The sequence below is a fragment of the Canis aureus genome, unplaced genomic scaffold, assembly GCF_053574225.1.
Source record: "Canis aureus isolate CA01 unplaced genomic scaffold, VMU_Caureus_v.1.0 ptg000329l_RagTag, whole genome shotgun sequence".
NCBI classification, from domain to species: Eukaryota; Metazoa; Chordata; class Mammalia; order Carnivora; family Canidae; genus Canis; species Canis aureus.
In genome coordinates, this window is record NW_027554557.1 from 4,495 (window position 1) to 31,678 (window position 27,184).

A 27,184-nucleotide genomic window follows, 5' to 3' on the forward strand; every position below is an offset into this window, starting at 1 on the left:
TCACTAGGTCTAAAAACTGACGCTATTCCAGGACGACTAAACCAAACCACCCTTATAGCCATACGACCGGGACTGTATTATGGCCAGTGCTCTGAAATCTGCGGATCTAACCATAGCTTTATACCCATTGTTCTTGAAATAGTCCCCCTATCTTATTTTGAAACCTGATCTGCCTTAATAGTATAACCTAGACTAGACTTACTCATTAAGAAGCTATAAAGCATTAACCTTTTAAGTTAAAGACTGGGAGTTTTAACCTCCCCTTAATGAAATGCCACAGCTAGACACATCCACCTGATTTATTATAATCTTTTCAATATTTCTCACCCTCTTCATTCTATTCCAACTAAAAATTTCAAATCACCACTACCCGGAAAACCCAATAACCAAGTCTACTAAAATCACTAGTCAACATAATCCTTGAGAAAACAAATGAACGAAAATTTATTCGCCTCTTTCGCTGCCCCCTCAATAATAGGTCTCCCTATTGTAGTACTGATCGTCATATTCCCTTCCATTTTATTCCCAGCACCCAATCGCCTAATCAATAATCGGTTAATCTCCATTCAGCAATGATTAATTCAATTAACATCAAAACAAATACTAGCAATTCATAATCAAAAGGGACGAACCTGAGCTCTCATACTTATATCACTAATTCTATTCATTGGTTCAACTAACCTACTTGGACTACTACCCCACTCATTTACGCCCACGACACAACTCTCTATAAACCTCGGAATAGCAATCCCCCTATGAGCAGGGACAGTAATTACCGGTTTCCGCTATAAGACCAAAGCATCCTTGGCACACTTTCTACCCCAAGGCACCCCTCTTCCCCTAATTCCAATACTAGTAATCATCGAAACTATTAGTCTATTCATTCAACCCATAGCTCTAGCCGTTCGATTAACCGCCAATATTACTGCAGGACACCTCCTAATCCATTTGATTGGAGGGGCTACCTTAGCTCTTATTAATATTAGCGCGACCACAGCTTTCATCACTTTTATTATTTTAATTCTATTTACGATTCTAGAGTTTGCTGTTGCCTTAATTCAAGCCTATGTCTTTACCTTACTAGTAAGTCTATACTTACATGACAACACCTAATGACCCACCAAACTCACGCTTACCATATAGTTAACCCAAGCCCATGACCGCTAACAGGAGCCCTTTCTGCCCTTCTTATAACATCGGGTCTTATCATATGATTTCACTATAACTCAATATCCCTACTTACATTAGGATTCACAACCAACCTGCTAACCATATACCAGTGATGACGAGATGTGATCCGAGAAGGCACATTCCAAGGACATCACACCCCTATTGTACAAAAAGGACTACGGTACGGAATAGTTCTTTTTATTGTATCAGAAGTATTTTTCTTTGCAGGCTTCTTTTGAGCCTTTTACCATTCCAGCCTAGCCCCTACTCCTGAACTTGGAGGTTGCTGACCTCCCACCGGCATTATTCCTCTTAACCCACTAGAAGTTCCTCTACTCAACACCTCAGTCCTCCTAGCCTCCGGAGTATCTATTACTTGAGCCCATCATAGTTTAATAGAAGGCAATCGTAAACACATACTTCAAGGCCTATTTATTACAATCTCCTTAGGCGTATATTTTACACTATTACAGGCCTCCGAATACTACGAGACATCTTTTACAATCTCCGACGGAGTGTACGGATCTACCTTTTTTATAGCTACTGGGTTTCACGGACTACATGTAATTATTGGCTCCACATTCCTTATCGTGTGCTTTCTCCGACAACTATACTACCACTTCACATCAAACCACCACTTCGGATTTGAAGCCGCTGCATGATATTGACACTTTGTTGATGTAGTCTGACTATTCTTATATGTATCTATTTATTGATGAGGATCCTATTTCTTTAGTATAACTAGTACAATTGACTTCCAATCAGTTAGCTCCAGATCAACCTGGAAAGAAGTAATAAACGTAATACTAACCTTGATAACTAATGTAACCCTAGCGTCCTTACTTGTACTAATCGCATTCTGACTTCCCCAACTAAATATTTTATACAGACAAGACAAGCCCCTACGAATGTGGTTTTGACCCCATGGGATCTGCTCGCCTACCTTTCTCTATAAAATTCTTCCTAGTTGCCATCACATTCCTGCTTTTCGACCTAGAAATCGCACTCCTACTCCCACTTCCCTGAGCGTCACAAACCAACAAGTTGACAACAATACTTATCATAGCACTCCTACTAATCTCCCTCCTAGCTGCAAGCCTAGCGTACGAATGAACCGAAAAGGGGCTAGAATGAACCGAATATGATAATTAGTTTAAGCCAAAACAAATGATTTCGACTCATTAGATTATGATTTATCTCATAATTATCATATGTCCATAGTATATATTAATATCTTTCTGGCATTCATTCTTTCTCTAATAGGTATACTTGTTTATCGATCACACCTAATATCATCGCTACTATGCTTAGAGGGCATAATATTATCACTATTTGTAATAATATCTGTAACTATTCTCAACAACCACCTTACATTAGCCAGCATGATACCAATCGTACTACTAGTATTTGCTGCCTGCGAAGCAGCATTAGGACTATCTCTACTAGTTATAGTATCTAACACCTACGGGACTGATTACGTACAAAACCTAAACCTCTTACAATGCTAAAAATTATCATCCCCACTATCATACTGATCCCCCTTACATGAGTATCAAAGCCTAACATAATCTGAATTAACACGACAACATATGGTTTGCTAATCAGCTTAATCAGCTTATTCTACCTGAATCAACCAAATGATAATACATTGAACCCCTCCTTAATATTTTTCTCTGACTCCCTATCAGCACCGCTACTAGCACTTACAACATGACTTCTACCCCTTATACTTATAGCAAGCCAACACCATTTATCAAAAGAACCCTTAACTCGAAAAAACTATATATTTCAATACTGATTCTTCTCCAGTTGTTCCTAATTATAACTTTCACCGCCTCTGAACTTATCTTCTTTTACATCCTATTTGAGGCAACACTAATCCCAACCCTGATCATTATTACCCGATGGGGGAATCAAACTGAACGACTAAACGCAGGGCTCTACTTCTTATTTTATACTTTAATAGGATCTCTCCCACTCCTAGTAGCTCTCCTTTACATCCACAATTTCATGGGCTCCCTAAATTTTCTCATAATTCAATACTGAATTCAACCTCTGCCAAACTCCTGATCTAATGTTTTCTTATGATTGGCATGCATGATAGCATTCATAGTAAAGATACCTCTATACGGCCTCCACTTGTGACTACCAAAAGCACACGTAGAGGCCCCTATTGCCGGCTCCATGGTACTTGCCGCCGTACTCCTGAAATTAGGAGGCTATGGCATGATACGAATTACAACCCTACTAAACCCCCTGACCAACTTCATAGCGTATCCTTTCATAATATTATCTCTATGAGGCATAATCATAACAAGCTCTATCTGTCTCCGTCAAACAGATCTAAAATCCCTAATTGCATACTCCTCAGTTAGTCATATGGCACTCGTTATTGTAGCGGTTCTTATTCAAACACCATGAAGTTATATAGGTGCAACAGCCCTAATAATTGCCCATGGTTTAACATCCTCGATGCTATTCTGCTTAGCCAACTCCAATTACGAACGAATCCATAGCCGTACTATGATTCTCGCACGAGGACTTCAAACCCTCCTTCCCCTGATAGCAGCCTGATGGTTATTAGCAAGCCTCACAAATCTGGCTCTTCCTCCAACAATTAATCTTATCGGAGAACTATTTGTAGTGATATCCTCATTCTCATGATCCAACATTACTATTATTCTAATAGGAATTAACATCACCATCACTGCCCTATACTCACTTTATATACTAATCACCACACAGCGTGGTAAATATTCCCACCATATCAAAAATATCAAACCGTCATTCACACGAGAAAATGCCCTAATAACCTTGCATCTACTGCCTCTACTCCTCCTATCCCTTAACCCTAAAATTATTCTCGGTCCCATCTACTGTAAGCATAGTTTAACAAAAACATTAGATTGTGAATCTAATAATAAAAGCTCAAACCTTTTTGCTTACCGAAAAAGTACTGCAAGAACTGCTAACTCATGCTCCCATGTATAAGAACATGGCTTTTTCAACTTTTATAGGATAGAAGTAATCCATTGGTCTTAGGAACCAAAAAATTGGTGCAACTCCAAATAAAAGTAATAAATATATTTACTTCATGCATAATCACAGCTCTAGTCATTCTTACTTTGCCCATCATTATAACCTCTACTAAACTCTACAAAAATAAGCTATACCCATACTATGTAAAAACCGCTACTTCTTACGCATTCATAATTAGCATAATTCCCACAATAATATTCATCTACTCAGGACAGGAAACAATTGTTTCAAACTGACATTGAATAACAATCCAGACCATAAAACTATCCATGAGTTTTAAATTAGACTACTTCTCAATAATCTTTGTGCCCGTAGCCCTTTTTGTCACGTGGTCTATTATAGAGTTTTCTATATGATATATACACTCCGATCCTTATATTAACCGATTTTTCAAGTATCTTCTCTTATTTCTTATTACTATAATAGTCTTAGTCACCGCAAACAACATATTCCAACTATTCATTGGCTGAGAAGGAGTTGGCATTATATCATTTTTACTTATTGGATGATGATACGGCCGAACCGATGCAAATACAGCTGCCCTACAAGCTATCCTCTATAACCGTATTGGAGATGTAGGCTTCATTATAACCATAGCATGGTTTCTATTGAACTTAAACACATGAGACCTTCAACAAATCTTTATTACAACAAACGATAATTTTAATTTGCCGCTACTTGGCTTACTATTAGCAGCTACCGGTAAATCTGCTCAATTCGGCTTACATCCCTGACTCCCCTCAGCCATAGAAGGCCCCACTCCTGTATCAGCCCTACTTCACTCAAGCACAATAGTTGTAGCAGGAGTATTTCTTCTTATCCGCTTTCATCCACTAATAGAGCATAATCAAACTATTCAAACCCTCACTTTATGCTTAGGGGCTATTACTACACTATTTACTGCAATCTGCGCTCTTACACAGAACGATATCAAAAAAATTGTAGCGTTCTCTACCTCAAGCCAACTAGGCCTAATAATAGTAACAATTGGCATTAACCAGCCTTACCTAGCCTTCTTACACATCTGCACTCACGCATTTTTTAAAGCTATGTTATTCATATGTTCAGGGTCAATTATCCACAGCCTAAACGATGAACAAGACATTCGAAAGATAGGTGGCCTATTTAAAGTCCTTCCCTTCACCACAACTTCCCTGATTGTCGGAAGCCTCGCATTAACAGGCATACCTTTCCTTACAGGATTCTACTCCAAAGACCTGATCATCGAGTCCGCTAACACGTCGAATACCAACGCCTGAGCCCTCTTAATTACACTCGTTGCCACATCCCTAACCGCTGCCTACAGCACCCGAATTATATTCTTCGCTCTACTAGGCCAGCCCCGCTTCTCCCCTATAATCCTTATCAACGAGAATAATCCTCTCCTAATTAACTCTATTAAACGACTCCTTATCGGAAGTGTATTTGCAGGATACATTATCTCCCACAGCATCACACCCACCACCATCCCACAGATAACTATGCCTCATTATCTAAAAATGATAGCCCTTGCAGTAACTATCTTGGGTTTCATCCTGGCACTAGAACTAAACCTTACCATACAAGGACTCAAATTTAACTATCCATCTAATTACTTTAAATTTTCCACCCTCCTTGGCTATTATCCAACCATTATGCACCGCCTCACACCTAAAACAAGTTTAACCATCAGCCAGAAATCAGCATCTATACTTCTGGACTCCATCTGACTAGAAAACATCCTACCCAAATCAATCTCGTATTTCCAAATAAAATCTTCTACCCTTATTTCAAATCAAAAGGGTCTCATCAAGCTCTATTTCCTATCGTTCATACTAACTATAATTCTCAGCCTACTAATCCTTAATTACCACGGGTAACTTCCATGATAACCAACACACCAGTTAACAGCGACCAACCTGTAACAATCACCAACCAGGTTCCATAACTATATAAAGCCGCAATACCCATAGCCTCTTCACTAAAAAACCCAGAGTCCCCCGTATCATAAATTACCCAATCCCCTATTCCATTAAACTTTAATACTACCTCCACCTCATCATCCTTCAAAATATAGCAAGCAGTCAACAACTCAGACAATAGACCAGTAATAAAAGCCGCTAGAACAGCCTTATTTGAAACTCACACCTCAGGGTATTGCTCAGTAGCCATAGCAGTTGTATAACCAAATACTACTAATATACCCCCCAAATAAATTAAAAACACTATCAGCCCTAAAAAAGAACCCCCAAAATTCAGAACAATCGCACAACCAATCCCACCGCTAATAATTAGCACAAGCCCACCATAAATAGGAGATGGTTTAGTGGCAAAACCCACAAAACTCATCACAAAAACGATACTTAAAATAAATACAATGTATGTTATCATTATTCCTACATGGAATTTAACCATGACTAATGACATGAAAAATCATCGTTGTATTTCAACTATAAGAACATTAATGACCAACATTCGAAAAACCCACCCACTAGCCAAAATTGTCAACAATTCATTCATTGACCTCCCAGCGCCATCTAACATCTCTGCTTGATGGAATTTCGGGTCCTTATTAGGAGTATGCTTGATTCTACAGATTCTAACAGGTTTATTTCTAGCTATACACTACACATCGGACACGGCCACAGCTTTTTCATCGGTCACCCACATCTGTCGAGACGTTAACTACGGCTGAATTATCCGCTATATACATGCAAATGGCGCTTCCATATTCTTCATCTGCCTATTCATACATGTGGGACGAGGCCTATACTATGGATCCTATGTATTCATAGAAACATGAAACATTGGAATTGTACTACTATTCGCAACCATAGCCACAGCATTCATAGGCTATGTACTGCCGTGAGGACAAATATCATTTTGAGGGGCAACTGTAATCACTAACCTTCTCTCCGCCATCCCCTATATCGGAACCAACTTAGTAGAGTGAATCTGAGGTGGCTTCTCAGTAGACAAAGCAACCTTAACACGATTCTTTGCATTTCATTTTATCTTTCCATTCATCATCGCAGCTCTAGCAATAGTACACCTCCTATTTCTACACGAAACCGGATCCAACAACCCCTCAGGAATCACATCAGACTCAGACAAAATTCCGTTTCACCCCTACTACACAATTAAAGATATCCTAGGAATCCTACTCCTGCTCCTAGTCTTAATATCACTAGTTTTATTTTCACCAGACCTATTAGGAGATCCAGACAACTACACCCCTGCAAACCCCCTAAACACCCCTCCACATATCAAACCTGAATGATACTTCCTATTCGCCTATGCCATCCTACGATCTATCCCTAATAAATTAGGAGGTGTACTCGCCCTAGTATTCTCCATCCTAATTTTAGCATTCATTCCATTCCTCCACACATCTAAGCAACGCAGTATAATATTCCGACCCCTCAGCCAATGCCTATTCTGACTTTTAGTCGCCGATCTTCTCACTTTAACTTGGATTGGAGGACAGCCAGTTGAACACCCTTTCATCATTATCGGACAGGTCGCCTCAATTCTATATTTCACCATCCTATTGATTCTAATGCCAACAATTAGCGTTATCGAAAATAATCTTCTAAAATGAAGAGTCTTTGTAGTATAATCATTACCTTGGTCTTGTAAACCAAAAATGGAGAGTAGTCGCCCTCCCTAAGACTCAAGGAAGAAGCTCTTGCTCCACCATCAGCACCCAAAGCTGAAATTCTTCTTAAACTATTCCCTGACACCCCCTACATTCATATATTGGACCACCTCTACTGTGCTATGTCAGTATCTCCAAAAAATCCTTCTTTCCCTCCCCTATGTACGTCGTGCATTAATGGCTTGCCCCATGCATATAAGCATGTACATGATATTATATCTTTACATAGGACATGTCTAGTCCAATTCCACAACCCATTGATCCTCAACAGTAACTAGATGCATATCACTTAGTCCAATAAGGGCTTAATCACCATGCCTCGAGAAACCATCAATCCTTGCCTGTAATGTCACTCTTCTCGCTCCGGGCCCATGCTAATGTGGGGGTTACTATCATGAAACTATACCTGGCATCTGGTTCTTACCTCAGGGCCATGACTCTATTTATTCCAATCCTACTAATTCTCGCAAATGGGACATCTCGATGGACTAGTGACTAATCAGCCCATGATCACACATAACTGTGGTGTCATGCATTTGGTATCTTTTATTTTTAGGGGGGGAATCTGCTATCACTCATCTATGACCGCAACGGCACTAACTCTAACTTATCTTCTGCTCTCAGGGAATATGCCCGTCGCGGCCCTAATGCAGTCAAATAACTTGTAGCTGGACTTATTCATTATCATTTATCAACTCACGCATAAAATCAAGGTGCTATTCAGTCAATGGTTTCAGGACATATAATTCTAGGACACACGTGTGTACACGTACGTACACGTGTGTACACGTACGTACACGTGTGTACACGTACGTACACGTGTGTACACGTACGTACACGTGTGTACACGTACGTACACGTGTGTACACGTACGTACACGTGTGTACACGTACGTACACGTGTGTACACGTACGTACACGTGTGTACACGTACGTACACGTGTGTACACGTACGTACACGTGTGTACACGTACGTACACGTGTGTACACGTACGTACACGTACGTACACGTACGTACACGTGTGTACACGTACGTACACGTGTGTACACGTACGTACACGTGTGTACACGTACGTACACGCGCAAGACATTAAGTTAACTTATACAAACCCCCCTTACCCCCCATAAACTCATGTCATCTATTATACACTTATTTATGTCCTGCCAAACCCCAAAAACAGGACTAAGTGCATACAATACTCACAAGCTTTATTTAAATTGTATACAAATGTATTGCTACTCTAGTTAACTTAACACAACAGTCTTACACGCATTCGATCTCGTGGTCTATCTATAGATAGCATCCCCTTTTTTTTTCCTCTCATATTTACTATGTATTTTATTTATTATACACACTACAATTTCAGTATAAGTTAATGTAGCTTAATTAATAAAGCAAGGCACTGAAAATGCCAAGATGAGTCGCACGACTCCATAAACACAAAGGTTTGGTCCTAGCCTTCCTATTAGTTCTTAGTAGACTTACACATGCAAGTCTCCACGCCCCAGTGAGAATGCCCTTAAAATCAGCAGTGATCTAAAGGAGCAGGTATCAAGCACACTCTTAAGTAGCTCATAACACCTTGCTAAGCCACACCCCCACGGGATACAGCAGTGATAAAAATTAAGCCATAAACGAAAGTTTGACTAAGCCATACTAAAAAGGGTTGGTAAATTTCGTGCCAGCCACCGCGGTCATACGATTAACCCAAACTAATAGGCCCACGGCGTAAAGCGTGTTTAAGATACCTTTGCACTAAAGTTAAAACTTAACTAAGCCGTAAAAAGCTACAGTTACCATAAAATAGACCACGAAAGTGACTTTATAATAATCTGACTACACGATAGCTAAGACCCAAACTGGGATTAGATACCCCACTATGCTTAGCCCTAAACATAGATAATTTTACAACAAAATAATTCGCCAGAGGACTACTAGCAATAGCTTAAAACTCAAAGGACTTGGCGGTGCTTTATATCCCTCTAGAGGAGCCTGTTCTATAATCGATAAACCCCGATAAACCTCACCACCCTTTGCTAATTCAGTCTATATACCGCCATCTTCAGCAAACCCTCAAAAGGTAGAATAGTAAGCACAATCATTTTACATAAAAAAGTTAGGTCAAGGTGTAACTTATGGGGTGGGAAGAAATGGGCTACATTTTCTACCCAAGAACATTCCACGAACGTTTTTATGAAATTAAAAACTGAAGGAGGATTTAGTAGTAAATTAAGAATAGAGAGCTTAATTGAATAGGGCCATGAAGCACGCACACACCGCCCGTCACCCTCCTCAAGTAATAAGACACAACCATAACCATATTAACTTAACTAAGACACAAGAGGAGACAAGTCGTAACAAGGTAAGCATACCGGAAGGTGTGCTTGGATTAATCAAAGTGTAGCTTAACTAAAGCGTCTGGCCTACACCCAGAAGATTTCATTACTTATGACCACTTTGAACAAAAGCTAGCCCAACTAACCCCAAACTTAAGTATCACAGACATATAAAGTAAAACATTTAGTTAAATAATAAAAGTATAGGAGATAGAAATTTTAATTGGAGCGATAGAGATAGTACCGTAAGGGAATGATGAAAGACATCTTAACAGTATTAAACAGCAAAGATTACCCCTTTTACCTTTTGCATAATGAACTAGCCAGAAACGACTTAACAAAGAGAACTTAAGCTAAGCTCCCCGAAACCAGACGAGCTACCCATAAACAATCTAAAAGGATCAACTCATCTATGTAGCAAAATAGTGAGAAGATTTGTGGGTAGAGGTGAAAAGCCTAACGAGCCTGGTGATAGCTGGTTGCCCACAAACAGAATTTTAGTTCAACTTTAAATTTACCTAAAAAAAACACAAATTTTAATGTAAATTTAAAATATAGTCTAAGAAGGTACAGCTTCTTAGAATCAGGATACAACCTTTATTAGAGAGTATATACTAACATCACCATAGTTGGCTTAAAAGCAGCCACCAATTGAGAAAGCGTTCCAGCTCAACAAACAATATAACTTAATCCCAATCATATTACATCAACTCCTAATTATACCTCCTGGGCCATTCTATTTAAATATAGAAGCAACAATGCTAGTATGAGTAACAAGAACTATTTTCTCCCCGCATAAGCTTATATCAGAAACGGATAGACCACTGATAGTTAACAATCTGATAATATCAACCCAAAAATGAAATACTTATCTACCCTATTGTTAACCCAACACAGGCATGCATTTAAGGAAAGATTAAAAGGAGTAAAAGGAACTCGGCAAACACAAACCCCGCCTGTTTACCAAAAACATCACCTCCAGCATTTCTAGTATTGGAGGCACTGCCTGCCCAGTGACACTTGTTTAACGGCCGCGGTATCCTGACCGTGCAAAGGTAGCATAATCATTTGTTCTCTAAATAAGGACTTGTATGAATGGCCACACGAGGGTTTAACTGTCTCTTATTCCCAATCAGTGAAATTGACCTTCCCGTGAAGAGGCGGGAATGCCACAATAAGACGAGAAGACCCTATGGAGCTTTAATTAACTAACCCAAACTTATGGATACTAAATACCTACAAGGCATAACATTACACCATTATTGTGGGTTAGCAATTTAGGTTGGGGTGACCTCGGAATATAAAAAAACTCCCGAGTGATTAAAATTTAGACCCACAAGTCAAAATATAACATCACTTATTGATCCAATAATTTTTGATCAACGGAACAAGTTACCCTAGGGATAACAGCGCAATCCTATTCAAGAGTCCATATCGACAATAGGGTTTACGACCTCGATGTTGGATCAGGACATCCTAATGGTGCAGCAGCTATTAAGGGTTCGTTTGTTCAACGATTAAAGTCCTACGTGATCTGAGTTCAGACCGGAGTAATCCAGGTCGGTTTCTATCTATTATATAACCTCCCCCAGTACGAAAGGACAAGGGATGTAAGGCCTACCTCACAAAGGCGCCTTAAAACTAATAGATGAAGTCAACTCAATCTAACCAGTTTATCTCCTCATAAGCCCGAGAAAAGGGGCTTTGTTAGGGTGGCAGAGCCCGGTAACTGCGTAAAACTTAAACCTTTATTATCAGAGGTTCAATTCCTCTCCCTAACAAAATGTTCTTTATCAACATTATCTCTCTTATCATCCCAATCCTTCTTGCCGTAGCCTTCCTCACCCTCGTTGAACGAAAAGTCTTAGGCTACATACAACTTCGAAAAGGGCCTAATATCGTAGGCCCCTACGGCCTCCTTCAACCAATCGCAGATGCAGTAAAACTCTTCACAAAAGAACCTCTACGACCACTTACATCCTCCATATCAATATTCATTCTAGCCCCCATTCTAGCTCTATCACTAGCCCTAACTATATGAATCCCTCTCCCAATGCCCTACCCACTCATTAATATAAACTTAGGAGTCCTATTCATACTAGCAATATCAAGTCTCGCCGTATACTCCATCCTTTGGTCAGGATGAGCCTCAAACTCCAAATACGCTCTAATCGGAGCCCTCCGAGCAGTAGCTCAAACAATCTCATATGAAGTAACACTAGCAATCATTCTCCTATCAGTCCTCCTAATAAACGGGTCATTTACACTATCCACACTAATTATCACCCAAGAACATATATGACTAATCTTTCCGGCCTGGCCCCTAGCCATGATATGATTCATTTCTACTCTAGCAGAAACTAACCGAGCCCCCTTCGACTTAACTGAAGGAGAATCCGAACTAGTTTCTGGATTTAACGTAGAGTATGCAGCGGGTCCTTTTGCCCTATTCTTTCTAGCAGAGTACGCAAATATCATTATAATAAATATCCTCACAACAATTCTATTCTTCGGTGCATTCCACAACCCATTTATACCAGAACTCTACTCTATTAACTTCACTATAAAAACCCTCTTACTAACTATCTGCTTCCTATGAATTCGAGCATCATACCCTCGATTCCGCTATGATCAATTAATACACTTATTGTGAAAAAATTTTCTACCCCTAACTTTAGCCCTATGCATATGACATGTTGCCTTACCCATTATTACCGCGAGTATCCCACCCCAAACATAAGAAATATGTCTGATAAAAGAGTTACTTTGATAGAGTAAATAATAGAGGTTTAAATCCTCTTATTTCTAGAATAATAGGCTTCGAACCTAATCTTAAGAATTCAAAGATCTTCGTGCTACCAAACTTACACTATATTCTACAGTAAGGTCAGCTAAATTAAGCTATCGGGCCCATACCCCGAAAATGTTGGTTTATACCCTTCCCGTACTAATAAAACCCCCTATTCTCACTATTATTATAGCAACTATCATGGCAGGGACCATAATCGTCATACTAAGCTCGCACTGATTACTGATCTGAATTGGATTCGAAATAAACATGCTAGCCATCATCCCTATCCTCATAAAAAAGTATAATCCACGAGCCATAGAAGCCTCTACAAAATATTTTCTTACACAAGCTACTGCCTCAATATTACTAATAATAGGAGTCACCATTAACCTTCTTTACTCCGGCCAATGAGTAATCTCAAAAATCTCAAACCCCATCGCATCCATCATAATAACCACCGCCCTAACAATAAAACTAGGCCTATCTCCATTCCACTTCTGAGTTCCCGAAGTAGCACAAGGAGTAACACTTATATCAGGAATAATCCTACTAACATGACAAAAAATCGCACCTATATCCATCCTATATCAAATCTCCCCATCAATTAACACCAACCTTCTTATACTAATAGCCCTCGCATCCGTTCTAGTAGGAGGCTGAGGCGGACTAAATCAAACTCAACTACGAAAAATCATAGCATACTCCTCCATTGCCCACATAGGCTGAATAGCCGCTATCATTATTTACAACCCTACAATAATAATCCTAAACTTAACTTTATATATTCTAATAACACTATCTACCTTCATACTATTCATATTAAACTCATCCACCACAACCTTATCCTTATCCCACATATGAAATAAATTTCCCCTAATCACCTCCATAATCTTAATCTTAATATTATCCCTAGGAGGACTACCCCCATTATCTGGCTTCATCCCTAAATGAATAATTATTCAAGAATTAACAAAAAATAACATAATTATTATTCCAACACTAATAGCCATCACCGCTCTACTTAACTTATATTTCTACCTGCGACTCACATATAGCACCGCACTTACCATATTCCCGTCCACAAATAACATAAAAATAAAATGACAATTCGAGTACACAAAAAAGGCAACCCTACTACCCCCCTTAATCATTATCTCAACTATACTACTCCCGCTAACACCTATATTATCAGTCTTGGACTAGGAGTTTAGGTTAGACCAGACCAAGAGCCTTCAAAGCTCTAAGCAAGTGCTATACACTTAACCCCTGACCAAATCACCTCTAAGGGCTGCAAGAATCTATCTTACATCAATTGAATGCAAATCAAACACTTTAATTAAGCTAAGCCCTCCCTAGATTGGTGAGCTTCTACCTCACGAAATTTTAGTTAACAGCTAAATACCCTAGTAACTGGCTTCAATCTACCTTCTCCCGCCGCGTAGAAAAAAAAGGCGGGAGAAGCCCCGGCGGCGTCTAGGCTGCTTCTTTGAATTTGCAATTCAATATGAAAATTCACCACAGAGCTTGGCAAAAAGAGGACTTAAACCTCTATTTTTAGATTTACAGTCTAATGCTTTTATCAGCCATTTTACCTATGTTCATTAACCGATGACTGTTCTCTACTAATCACAAAGATATTGGTACTTTATACTTACTATTTGGAGCATGAGCCGGCATAGTAGGCACTGCCTTGAGCCTCCTCATCCGAGCCGAACTAGGTCAGCCCGGTACTTTACTAGGCGACGATCAAATTTATAACGTCGTCGTAACCGCCCATGCTTTCGTAATAATCTTCTTCATAGTCATGCCCATTATAATTGGGGGCTTTGGAAACTGACTAGTGCCATTAATAATTGGTGCTCCGGACATGGCATTCCCCCGAATAAATAACATGAGCTTCTGACTTCTTCCTCCATCTTTTCTTCTACTATTAGCATCTTCTATGGTAGAAGCAGGTGCAGGAACGGGGTGGACCGTTTACCCCCCACTGGCTGGCAATCTGGCCCATGCAGGAGCATCCGTTGATCTTACAATTTTCTCCTTACATTTAGCCGGAGTCTCTTCTATTTTAGGGGCAATTAATTTCATTACTACTATTATCAACATAAAACCCCCTGCAATATCCCAGTATCAAACCCCCCTATTTGTATGATCAGTACTAATTACAGCAGTTCTACTCCTACTATCCCTGCCTGTACTGGCTGCTGGAATTACAATACTTTTAACAGACCGTAATCTTAATACGACATTTTTCGATCCCGCTGGAGGAGGAGACCCTATCCTATATCAACACTTATTCTGATTCTTCGGACATCCTGAAGTTTACATTCTTATCCTGCCAGGGTTCGGAATAATTTCTCACATTGTCACTTACTACTCAGGGAAAAAAGAGCCTTTCGGCTATATAGGAATAGTATGGGCAATAATATCTATTGGGTTTTTAGGCTTTATCGTATGAGCTCACCATATGTTTACTGTAGGAATAGACGTAGACACACGAGCATACTTCACATCCGCCACTATAATTATCGCTATTCCAACAGGAGTAAAAGTATTTAGTTGACTGGCAACACTTCACGGAGGCAATATTAAATGATCTCCAGCTATGCTATGAGCTTTAGGGTTTATTTTCTTATTCACAGTAGGCGGGCTAACAGGCATTGTCCTAGCTAATTCGTCCTTAGACATCGTTCTTCATGATACGTATTATGTTGTAGCTCATTTTCACTATGTGCTCTCAATGGGAGCAGTTTTTGCCATTATGGGAGGATTTGCCCACTGATTCCCCTTATTCTCAGGTTATACTCTTAACGATACTTGAGCAAAGATTCACTTTACAATTATATTTGTGGGAGTAAATATAACTTTCTTCCCTCAGCATTTCCTAGGTTTATCCGGAATACCTCGTCGGTACTCTGACTATCCAGATGCATATACCACCTGAAATACCGTCTCCTCTATAGGATCGTTTATCTCGCTTACAGCGGTGATGCTTATAATTTTTATAATCTGAGAGGCCTTTGCATCCAAACGAGAAGTTGCTATAGTAGAACTTACTACAACTAATATTGAATGACTACATGGATGTCCCCCTCCATATCACACGTTCGAAGAACCTACATATGTAATCCAAAAATAAGAAAGGAAGGAATCGAACCCCCTAAAATTGGTTTCAAGCCAATGTCATAACCACTATGTCTTTCTCAATCAGGAGGTATTAGTAAAATATTACATAACTTTGTCAAGGTTAAATTATAGGTGAAACCCCTATATACCTCTATGGCGTACCCATTTCAACTCGGATTACAGGACGCAACCTCCCCTATTATAGAGGAGCTACTTCATTTTCATGACCATACACTAATAATTGTATTCTTAATCAGTTCTTTAGTTCTCTACATCATTTCCCTAATATTGACTACAAAATTAACTCATACAAGCACAATAGACGCACAGGAAGTAGAAACAGTATGAACTATCCTACCCGCCATTATCCTAATCCTAATCGCTCTACCTTCCCTCCGAATCCTTTATATAATAGACGAAATCAATAACCCCTCTTTAACCGTGAAAACAATAGGCCACCAATGATACTGAAGCTATGAATATACTGATTATGAAGACTTAAACTTTGACTCCTACATAATCCCAACACAAGAATTAAAGCCAGGAGAACTCCGACTATTAGAAGTAGACAACCGAGTTGTCCTCCCAATAGAAATAACCATCCGAATACTTATTTCTTCAGAAGACGTTTTGCATTCATGAGCTGTTCCATCACTAGGTCTAAAAACTGACGCTATTCCAGGACGACTAAACCAAACCACCCTTATAGCCATACGACCGGGACTGTATTATGGCCAGTGCTCTGAAATCTGCGGATCTAACCATAGCTTTATACCCATTGTTCTTGAAATAGTCCCCCTATCTTATTTTGAAACCTGATCTGCCTTAATAGTATAACCTAGACTAGACTTACTCATTAAGAAGCTATAAAGCATTAACCTTTTAAGTTAAAGACTGGGAGTTTTAACCTCCCCTTAATGAAATGCCACAGCTAGACACATCCACCTGATTTATTATAATCTTTTCAATATTTCTCACCCTCTTCATTCTATTCCAACTAAAAATTTCAAATCACCACTACCCGGAAAACCCAATAACCAAGTCTACTAAAATCACTAGTCAACATAATCCTTGAGAAAACAAATGAACGAAAATTTATTCGCCTCTTTCGCTGCCCCCTCAATAATAGGTCTCCCTATTGTAGTACTGATCGTCATATTCCCTTCCATTTTATTCCCAGCACCCAATCGCCTAATCAATAATCGGTTAATCTCCATTCAGCAATGATTAATTCAATTAACATCAAAACAAATACTAGCAATTCATAATCAAAAGGGACGAACCTGAGCTCTCATACTTATATCACTAATTCTATTCATTGGTTCAACTAACCTACTTGGACTACTACCCCACTCATTTACGCCCACGACACAACTCTCTATAAACCTCGGAATAGCAATCCCCCTATGAGCAGGGACAGTAATTACCGGTTTCCGCTATAAGACCAAAGCATCCTTGGCACACTTTCTACCCCAAGGCACCCCTCTTCCCCTAATTCCAATACTAGTAATCATCGAAACTATTAGTCTATTCATTCAACCCATAGCTCTAGCCGTTCGATTAACCGCCAATATTACTGCAGGACACCTCCTAATCCATTTGATTGGAGGGGCTACCTTAGCTCTTATTAATATTAGCGCGACCACAGCTTTCATCACTTTTATTATTTTAATTCTATTTACGATTCTAGAGTTTGCTGTTGCCTTAATTCAAGCCTATGTCTTTACCTTACTAGTAAGTCTATACTTACATGACAACACCTAATGACCCACCAAACTCACGCTTACCATATATGTTAACCCAAGCCCATGACCGCTAACAGGAGCCCTTTCTGCCCTTCTTATAACATCGGGTCTTATCATATGATTTCACTATAACTCAATATCCCTACTTACATTAGGATTCACAACCAACCTGCTAACCATATACCAGTGATGACGAGATGTGATCCGAGAAGGCACATTCCAAGGACATCACACCCCTATTGTACAAAAAGGACTACGGTACGGAATAGTTCTTTTTATTGTATCAGAAGTATTTTTCTTTGCAGGCTTCTTTTGAGCCTTTTACCATTCCAGCCTAGCCCCTACTCCTGAACTTGGAGGTTGCTGACCTCCCACCGGCATTATTCCTCTTAACCCACTAGAAGTTCCTCTACTCAACACCTCAGTCCTCCTAGCCTCCGGAGTATCTATTACTTGAGCCCATCATAGTTTAATAGAAGGCAATCGTAAACACATACTTCAAGGCCTATTTATTACAATCTCCTTAGGCGTATATTTTACACTATTACAGGCCTCCGAATACTACGAGACATCTTTTACAATCTCCGACGGAGTGTACGGATCTACCTTTTTTATAGCTACTGGGTTTCACGGACTACATGTAATTATTGGCTCCACATTCCTTATCGTGTGCTTTCTCCGACAACTATACTACCACTTCACATCAAACCACCACTTCGGATTTGAAGCCGCTGCATGATATTGACACTTTGTTGATGTAGTCTGACTATTCTTATATGTATCTATTTATTGATGAGGATCCTATTTCTTTAGTATAACTAGTACAATTGACTTCCAATCAGTTAGCTCCAGATCAACCTGGAAAGAAGTAATAAACGTAATACTAACCTTGATAACTAATGTAACCCTAGCGTCCTTACTTGTACTAATCGCATTCTGACTTCCCCAACTAAATATTTATACAGACAAGACAAGCCCCTACGAATGTGGTTTTGACCCCATGGGATCTGCTCGCCTACCTTTCTCTATAAAATTCTTCCTAGTTGCCATCACATTCCTGCTTTTCGACCTAGAAATCGCACTCCTACTCCCACTTCCCTGAGCGTCACAAACCAACAAGTTGACAACAATACTTATCATAGCACTCCTACTAATCTCCCTCCTAGCTGCAAGCCTAGCGTACGAATGAACCGAAAAGGGGCTAGAATGAACCGAATATGATAATTAGTTTAAGCCAAAACAAATGATTTCGACTCATTAGATTATGATTTATCTCATAATTATCATATGTCCATAGTATATATTAATATCTTTCTGGCATTCATTCTTTCTCTAATAGGTATACTTGTTTATCGATCACACCTAATATCATCGCTACTATGCTTAGAGGGCATAATATTATCACTATTTGTAATAATATCTGTAACTATTCTCAACAACCACCTTACATTAGCCAGCATGATACCAATCGTACTACTAGTATTTGCTGCCTGCGAAGCAGCATTAGGACTATCTCTACTAGTTATAGTATCTAACACCTACGGACTGATTACGTACAAAACCTAAACCTCTTACAATGCTAAAAATTATCATCCCCACTATCATACTGATCCCCCTTACATGAGTATCAAAGCCTAACATAATCTGAATTAACACGACAACATATGGTTTGCTAATCAGCTTAATCAGCTTATTCTACCTGAATCAACCAAATGATAATACATTGAACCCCTCCTTAATATTTTTCTCTGACTCCCTATCAGCACCGCTACTAGCACTTACAACATGACTTCTACCCCTTATACTTATAGCAAGCCAACACCATTTATCAAAAGAACCCTTAACTCGAAAAAAACTATATATTTCAATACTGATTCTTCTCCAGTTGTTCCTAATTATAACTTTCACCGCCTCTGAACTTATCTTCTTTTACATCCTATTTGAGGCAACACTAATCCCAACCCTGATCATTATTACCCGATGGGGGAATCAAACTGAACGACTAAACGCAGGGCTCTACTTCTTATTTTATACTTTAATAGGATCTCTCCCACTCCTAGTAGCTCTCCTTTACATCCACAATTTCATGGGCTCCCTAAATTTTCTCATAATTCAATACTGAATTCAACCTCTGCCAAACTCCTGATCTAATGTTTTCTTATGATTGGCATGCATGATAGCATTCATAGTAAAGATACCTCTATACGGCCTCCACTTGTGACTACCAAAAGCACACGTAGAGGCCCCTATTGCCGGCTCCATGGTACTTGCCGCCGTACTCCTGAAATTAGGAGGCTATGGCATGATACGAATTACAACCCTACTAAACCCCCTGACCAACTTCATAGCGTATCCTTTCATAATATTATCTCTATGAGGCATAATCATAACAAGCTCTATCTGTCTCCGTCAAACAGATCTAAAATCCCTAATTGCATACTCCTCAGTTAGTCATATGGCACTCGTTATTGTAGCGGTTCTTATTCAAACACCATGAAGTTATATAGGTGCAACAGCCCTAATAATTGCCCATGGTTTAACATCCTCGATGCTATTCTGCTTAGCCAACTCCAATTACGAACGAATCCATAGCCGTACTATGATTCTCGCACGAGGACTTCAAACCCTCCTTCCCCTGATAGCAGCCTGATGGTTATTAGCAAGCCTCACAAATCTGGCTCTTCCTCCAACAATTAATCTTATCGGAGAACTATTTGTAGTGATATCCTCATTCTCATGATCCAACATTACTATTATTCTAATAGGAATTAACATCACCATCACTGCCCTATACTCACTTTATATACTAATCACCACACAGCGTGGTAAATATTCCCACCATATCAAAAATATCAAACCGTCATTCACACGAGAAAATGCCCTAATAACCTTGCATCTACTGCCTCTACTCCTCCTATCCCTTAACCCTAAAATTATTCTCGGTCCCATCTACTGTAAGCATAGTTTAACAAAAACATTAGATTGTGAATCTAATAATAAAAGCTCAAACCTTTTTGCTTACCGAAAAAGTACTGCAAGAACTGCTAACTCATGCTCCCATGTATAAGAACATGGCTTTTTCAACTTTTATAGGATAGAAGTAATCCATTGGTCTTAGGAACCAAAAAATTGGTGCAACTCCAAATAAAAGTAATAAATATATTTACTTCATGCATAATCACAGCTCTAGTCATTCTTACTTTGCCCATCATTATAACCTCTACTAAACTCTACAAAAATAAGCTATACCCATACTATGTAAAAACCGCTACTTCTTACGCATTCATAATTAGCATAATTCCCACAATAATATTCATCTACTCAGGACAGGAAACAATTGTTTCAAACTGACATTGAATAACAATCCAGACCATAAAACTATCCATGAGTTTTAAATTAGACTACTTCTCAATAATCTTTGTGCCCGTAGCCCTTTTTGTCACGTGGTCTATTATAGAGTTTTCTATATGATATATACACTCCGATCCTTATATTAACCGATTTTTCAAGTATCTTCTCTTATTTCTTATTACTATAATAGTCTTAGTCACCGCAAACAACATATTCCAACTATTCATTGGCTGAGAAGGAGTTGGCATTATATCATTTTTACTTATTGGATGATGATACGGCCGAACCGATGCAAATACAGCTGCCCTACAAGCTATCCTCTATAACCGTATTGGAGATGTAGGCTTCATTATAACCATAGCATGGTTTCTATTGAACTTAAACACATGAGACCTTCAACAAATCTTTATTACAACAAACGATAATTTTAATTTGCCGCTACTTGGCTTACTATTAGCAGCTACCGGTAAATCTGCTCAATTCGGCTTACATCCCTGACTCCCCTCAGCCATAGAAGGCCCCACTCCTGTATCAGCCCTACTTCACTCAAGCACAATAGTTGTAGCAGGAGTATTTCTTCTTATCCGCTTTCATCCACTAATAGAGCATAATCAAACTATTCAAACCCTCACTTTATGCTTAGGGGCTATTACTACACTATTTACTGCAATCTGCGCTCTTACACAGAACGATATCAAAAAAATTGTAGCGTTCTCTACCTCAAGCCAACTAGGCCTAATAATAGTAACAATTGGCATTAACCAGCCTTACCTAGCCTTCTTACACATCTGCACTCACGCATTTTTTAAAGCTATGTTATTCATATGTTCAGGGTCAATTATCCACAGCCTAAACGATGAACAAGACATTCGAAAGATAGGTGGCCTATTTAAAGTCCTTCCCTTCACCACAACTTCCCTGATTGTCGGAAGCCTCGCATTAACAGGCATACCTTTCCTTACAGGATTCTACTCCAAAGACCTGATCATCGAGTCCGCTAACACGTCGAATACCAACGCCTGAGCCCTCTTAATTACACTCGTTGCCACATCCCTAACCGCTGCCTACAGCACCCGAATTATATTCTTCGCTCTACTAGGCCAGCCCCGCTTCTCCCCTATAATCCTTATCAACGAGAATAATCCTCTCCTAATTAACTCTATTAAACGACTCCTTATCGGAAGTGTATTTGCAGGATACATTATCTCCCACAGCATCACACCCACCACCATCCCACAGATAACTATGCCTCATTATCTAAAAATGATAGCCCTTGCAGTAACTATCTTGGGTTTCATCCTGGCACTAGAACTAAACCTTACCATACAAGGACTCAAATTTAACTATCCATCTAATTACTTTAAATTTTCCACCCTCCTTGGCTATTATCCAACCATTATGCACCGCCTCACACCTAAAACAAGTTTAACCATCAGCCAGAAATCAGCATCTATACTTCTGGACTCCATCTGACTAGAAAACATCCTACCCAAATCAATCTCGTATTTCCAAATAAAATCTTCTACCCCTTATTTCAAATCAAAAGGGTCTCATCAAGCTCTATTTCCTATCGTTCATACTAACTATAATTCTCAGCCTACTAATCCTTAATTACCACGGGTAACTTCCATGATAACCAACACACCAGTTAACAGCGACCAACCTGTAACAATCACCAACCAGGTTCCATAACTATATAAAGCCGCAATACCCATAGCCTCTTCACTAAAAAACCCAGAGTCCCCCGTATCATAAATTACCCAATCCCCTATTCCATTAAACTTTAATACTACCTCCACCTCATCATCCTTCAAAATATAGCAAGCAGTCAACAACTCAGACAATAGACCAGTAATAAAAGCCGCTAGAACAGCCTTATTTGAAACTCACACCTCAGGGTATTGCTCAGTAGCCATAGCCAGTTGTATAACCAAATACTACTAATATACCCCCCAAATAAATTAAAAACACTATCAGCCCTAAAAAAGAACCCCCAAAATTCAGAACAATCGCACAACCAATCCCACCGCTAATAATTAGCACAAGCCCACCATAAATAGGAGATGGTTTAGTGGCAAAACCCACAAAACTCATCACAAAAACGATACTTAAAATAAATACAATGTATGTTATCATTATTCCTACATGGAATTTAACCATGACTAATGACATGAAAAATCATCGTTGTATTTCAACTATAAGAACATTAATGACCAACATTCGAAAAACCCACCCACTAGCCAAAATTGTCAACAATTCATTCATTGACCTCCCAGCGCCATCTAACATCTCTGCTTGATGGAATTTCGGGTCCTTATTAGGAGTATGCTTGATTCTACAGATTCTAACAGGTTTATTTCTAGCTATACACTACACATCGGACACGGCCACAGCTTTTTCATCGGTCACCCACATCTGTCGAGACGTTAACTACGGCTGAATTATCCGCTATATACATGCAAATGGCGCTTCCATATTCTTCATCTGCCTATTCATACATGTGGGACGAGGCCTATACTATGGATCCTATGTATTCATAGAAACATGAAACATTGGAATTGTACTACTATTCGCAACCATAGCCACAGCATTCATAGGCTATGTACTGCCGTGAGGACAAATATCATTTTGAGGGGCAACTGTAATCACTAACCTTCTCTCCGCCATCCCCTATATCGGAACCAACTTAGTAGAGTGAATCTGAGGTGGCTTCTCAGTAGACAAAGCAACCTTAACACGATTCTTTGCATTTCATTTTATCTTTCCATTCATCATCGCAGCTCTAGCAATAGTACACCTCCTATTTCTACACGAAACCGGATCCAACAACCCCTCAGGAATCACATCAGACTCAGACAAAATTCCGTTTCACCCCTACTACACAATTAAAGATATCCTAGGAATCCTACTCCTGCTCCTAGTCTTAATATCACTAGTTTTATTTTCACCAGACCTATTAGGAGATCCAGACAACTACACCCCTGCAAACCCCCTAAACACCCCTCCACATATCAAACCTGAATGATACTTCCTATTCGCCTATGCCATCCTACGATCTATCCCTAATAAATTAGGAGGTGTACTCGCCCTAGTATTCTCCATCCTAATTTTAGCATTCATTCCATTCCTCCACACATCTAAGCAACGCAGTATAATATTCCGACCCCTCAGCCAATGCCTATTCTGACTTTTAGTCGCGATCTTCTCACTTTAACTTGGATTGGAGGACAGCCAGTTGAACACCCTTTCATCATTATCGGACAGGTCGCCTCAATTCTATATTTCACCATCCTATTGATTCTAATGCCAACAATTAGCGTTATCGAAAATAATCTTCTAAAATGAAGAGTCTTTGTAGTATAATCATTACCTTGGTCTTGTAAACCAAAAATGGAGAGTAGTCGCCCTCCCTAAGACTCAAGGAAGAAGCTCTTGCTCCACCATCAGCACCCAAAGCTGAAATTCTTCTTAAACTATTCCCTGACACCCCTACATTCATATATTGGACCACCTCTACTGTGCTATGTCAGTATCTCCAAAAATCCTTCTTTCCCTCCCCTATGTACGTCGTGCATTAATGGCTTGCCCCATGCATATAAGCATGTACATGATATTATATCTTTACATAGGACATGTCTAGTCCAATTCCACAACCCATTGATCCTCAACAGTAACTAGATGCATATCACTTAGTCCAATAAGGGCTTAATCACCATGCCTCGAGAAACCATCAATCCTTGCCTGTAATGTCACTCTTCTCGCTCCGGGCCCATGCTAATGTGGGGGTTACTATCATGAAACTATACCTGGCATCTGGTTCTTACCTCAGGGCCATGACTCTATTTATTCCAATCCTACTAATTCTCGCAAATGGGACATCTCGATGGACTAGTGACTAATCAGCCCATGATCACACATAACTGTGGTGTCATGCATTTGGTATCTTTTATTTTTAGGGGGGGAATCTGCTATCACTCATCTATGACCGCAACGGCACTAACTCTAACTTATCTTCTGCTCTCAGGGAATATGCCCGTCGCGGCCCTAATGCAGTCAAATAACTTGTAGCTGGACTTATTCATTATCATTTATCAACTCACGCATAAAATCAAGGTGCTATTCAGTCAATGGTTTCAGGACATATAATTCTAGGACACACGTGTGTACACGTACGTACACGTGTGTACACGTACGTACACGTGTGTACACGTACGTACACGTGTGTACACGTACGTACACGTGTGTACACGTACGTACACGTACGTACACGTACGTACACGTACGTACACGTGTGTACACGTACGTACACGTGTGTACACGTACGTACACGTGTGTACACGTACGTACACGTGTGTACACGTACGTACACGTGTGTACACGTACGTACACGTGTGTACACGTACGTACACGCGCAAGACATTAAGTTAACTTATACAAACCCCCCTTACCCCCCATAAACTCATGTCATCTATTATACACTTATTTATGTCCTGCCAAACCCCAAAAACAGGACTAAGTGCATACAATACTCACAAGCTTATTTAAATTGTATACAAATGTATTGCTACTCTAGTTAACTTAACACAACAGTCTTACACGCATTCGATCTCGTGGTCTATCTATAGATAGCATCCCTTTTTTTTTCCTCTCATATTTACTATGTATTTTATTTATTATACACACTACAATTTCAGTATAAGTTAATGTAGCTTAATTAATAAAGCAAGGCACTGAAAATGCCAAGATGAGTCGCACGACTCCATAAACACAAAGGTTTGGTCCTAGCCTTCCTATTAGTTCTTAGTAGACTTACACATGCAAGTCTCCACGCCCCAGTGAGAATGCCCTTAAAATCAGCAGTGATCTAAAGGAGCAGGTATCAAGCACACTCTTAAGTAGCTCATAACACCTTGCTAAGCCACACCCCCACGGGATACAGCAGTGATAAAAATTAAGCCATAAACGAAAGTTTGACTAAGCCATACTAAAAAGGGTTGGTAAATTTCGTGCCAGCCACCGCGGTCATACGATTAACCCAAACTAATAGGCCCACGGCGTAAAGCGTGTTTAAGATACCTTTGCACTAAAGTTAAAACTTAACTAAGCCGTAAAAAGCTACAGTTACCATAAAATAGACCACGAAAGTGACTTTATAATAATCTGACTACACGATAGCTAAGACCCAAACTGGGATTAGATACCCCACTATGCTTAGCCCTAAACATAGATAATTTTACAACAAAATAATTCGCCAGAGGACTACTAGCAATAGCTTAAAACTCAAAGGACTTGGCGGTGCTTTATATCCCTCTAGAGGAGCCTGTTCTATAATCGATAAACCCCGATAAACCTCACCACCCTTTGCTAATTCAGTCTATATACCGCCATCTTCAGCAAACCCTCAAAAGGTAGAATAGTAAGCACAATCATTTTACATAAAAAAGTTAGGTCAAGGTGTAACTTATGGGGTGGGAAGAAATGGGCTACATTTTCTACCCAAGAACATTCCACGAACGTTTTTATGAAATTAAAAACTGAAGGAGGATTTAGTAGTAAATTAAGAATAGAGAGCTTAATTGAATAGGGCCATGAAGCACGCACACACCGCCCGTCACCCTCCTCAAGTAATAAGACACAACCATAACCATATTAACTTAACTAAGACACAAGAGGAGACAAGTCGTAACAAGGTAAGCATACCGGAAGGTGTGCTTGGATTAATCAAAGTGTAGCTTAACTAAAGCGTCTGGCCTACACCCAGAAGATTTCATTACTTATGACCACTTTGAACAAAAGCTAGCCCAACTAACCCCAAACTTAAGTATCACAGACATATAAAGTAAAACATTTAGTTAAATAATAAAAGTATAGGAGATAGAAATTTTAATTGGAGCGATAGAGATAGTACCGTAAGGGAATGATGAAAGACATCTTAACAGTATTAAACAGCAAAGATTACCCCTTTTACCTTTTGCATAATGAACTAGCC

At 39.4% G+C, this 27,184-nt stretch overlaps 2 pseudogenes; both read left to right on the plus strand.

Moving 5' to 3' along the window:
* The first annotated feature begins 9,286 nt into the window (after window positions 1-9,286).
* LOC144310008 (18S ribosomal RNA) lies at window positions 9,287-10,241 on the plus strand (annotated as a pseudogene).
* A 15,722-nt stretch (window positions 10,242-25,963) lies between these two features.
* Window positions 25,964-26,918, plus strand: LOC144310009 (18S ribosomal RNA; annotated as a pseudogene).
* Window positions 26,919-27,184: the final 266 nt, after the last annotated feature.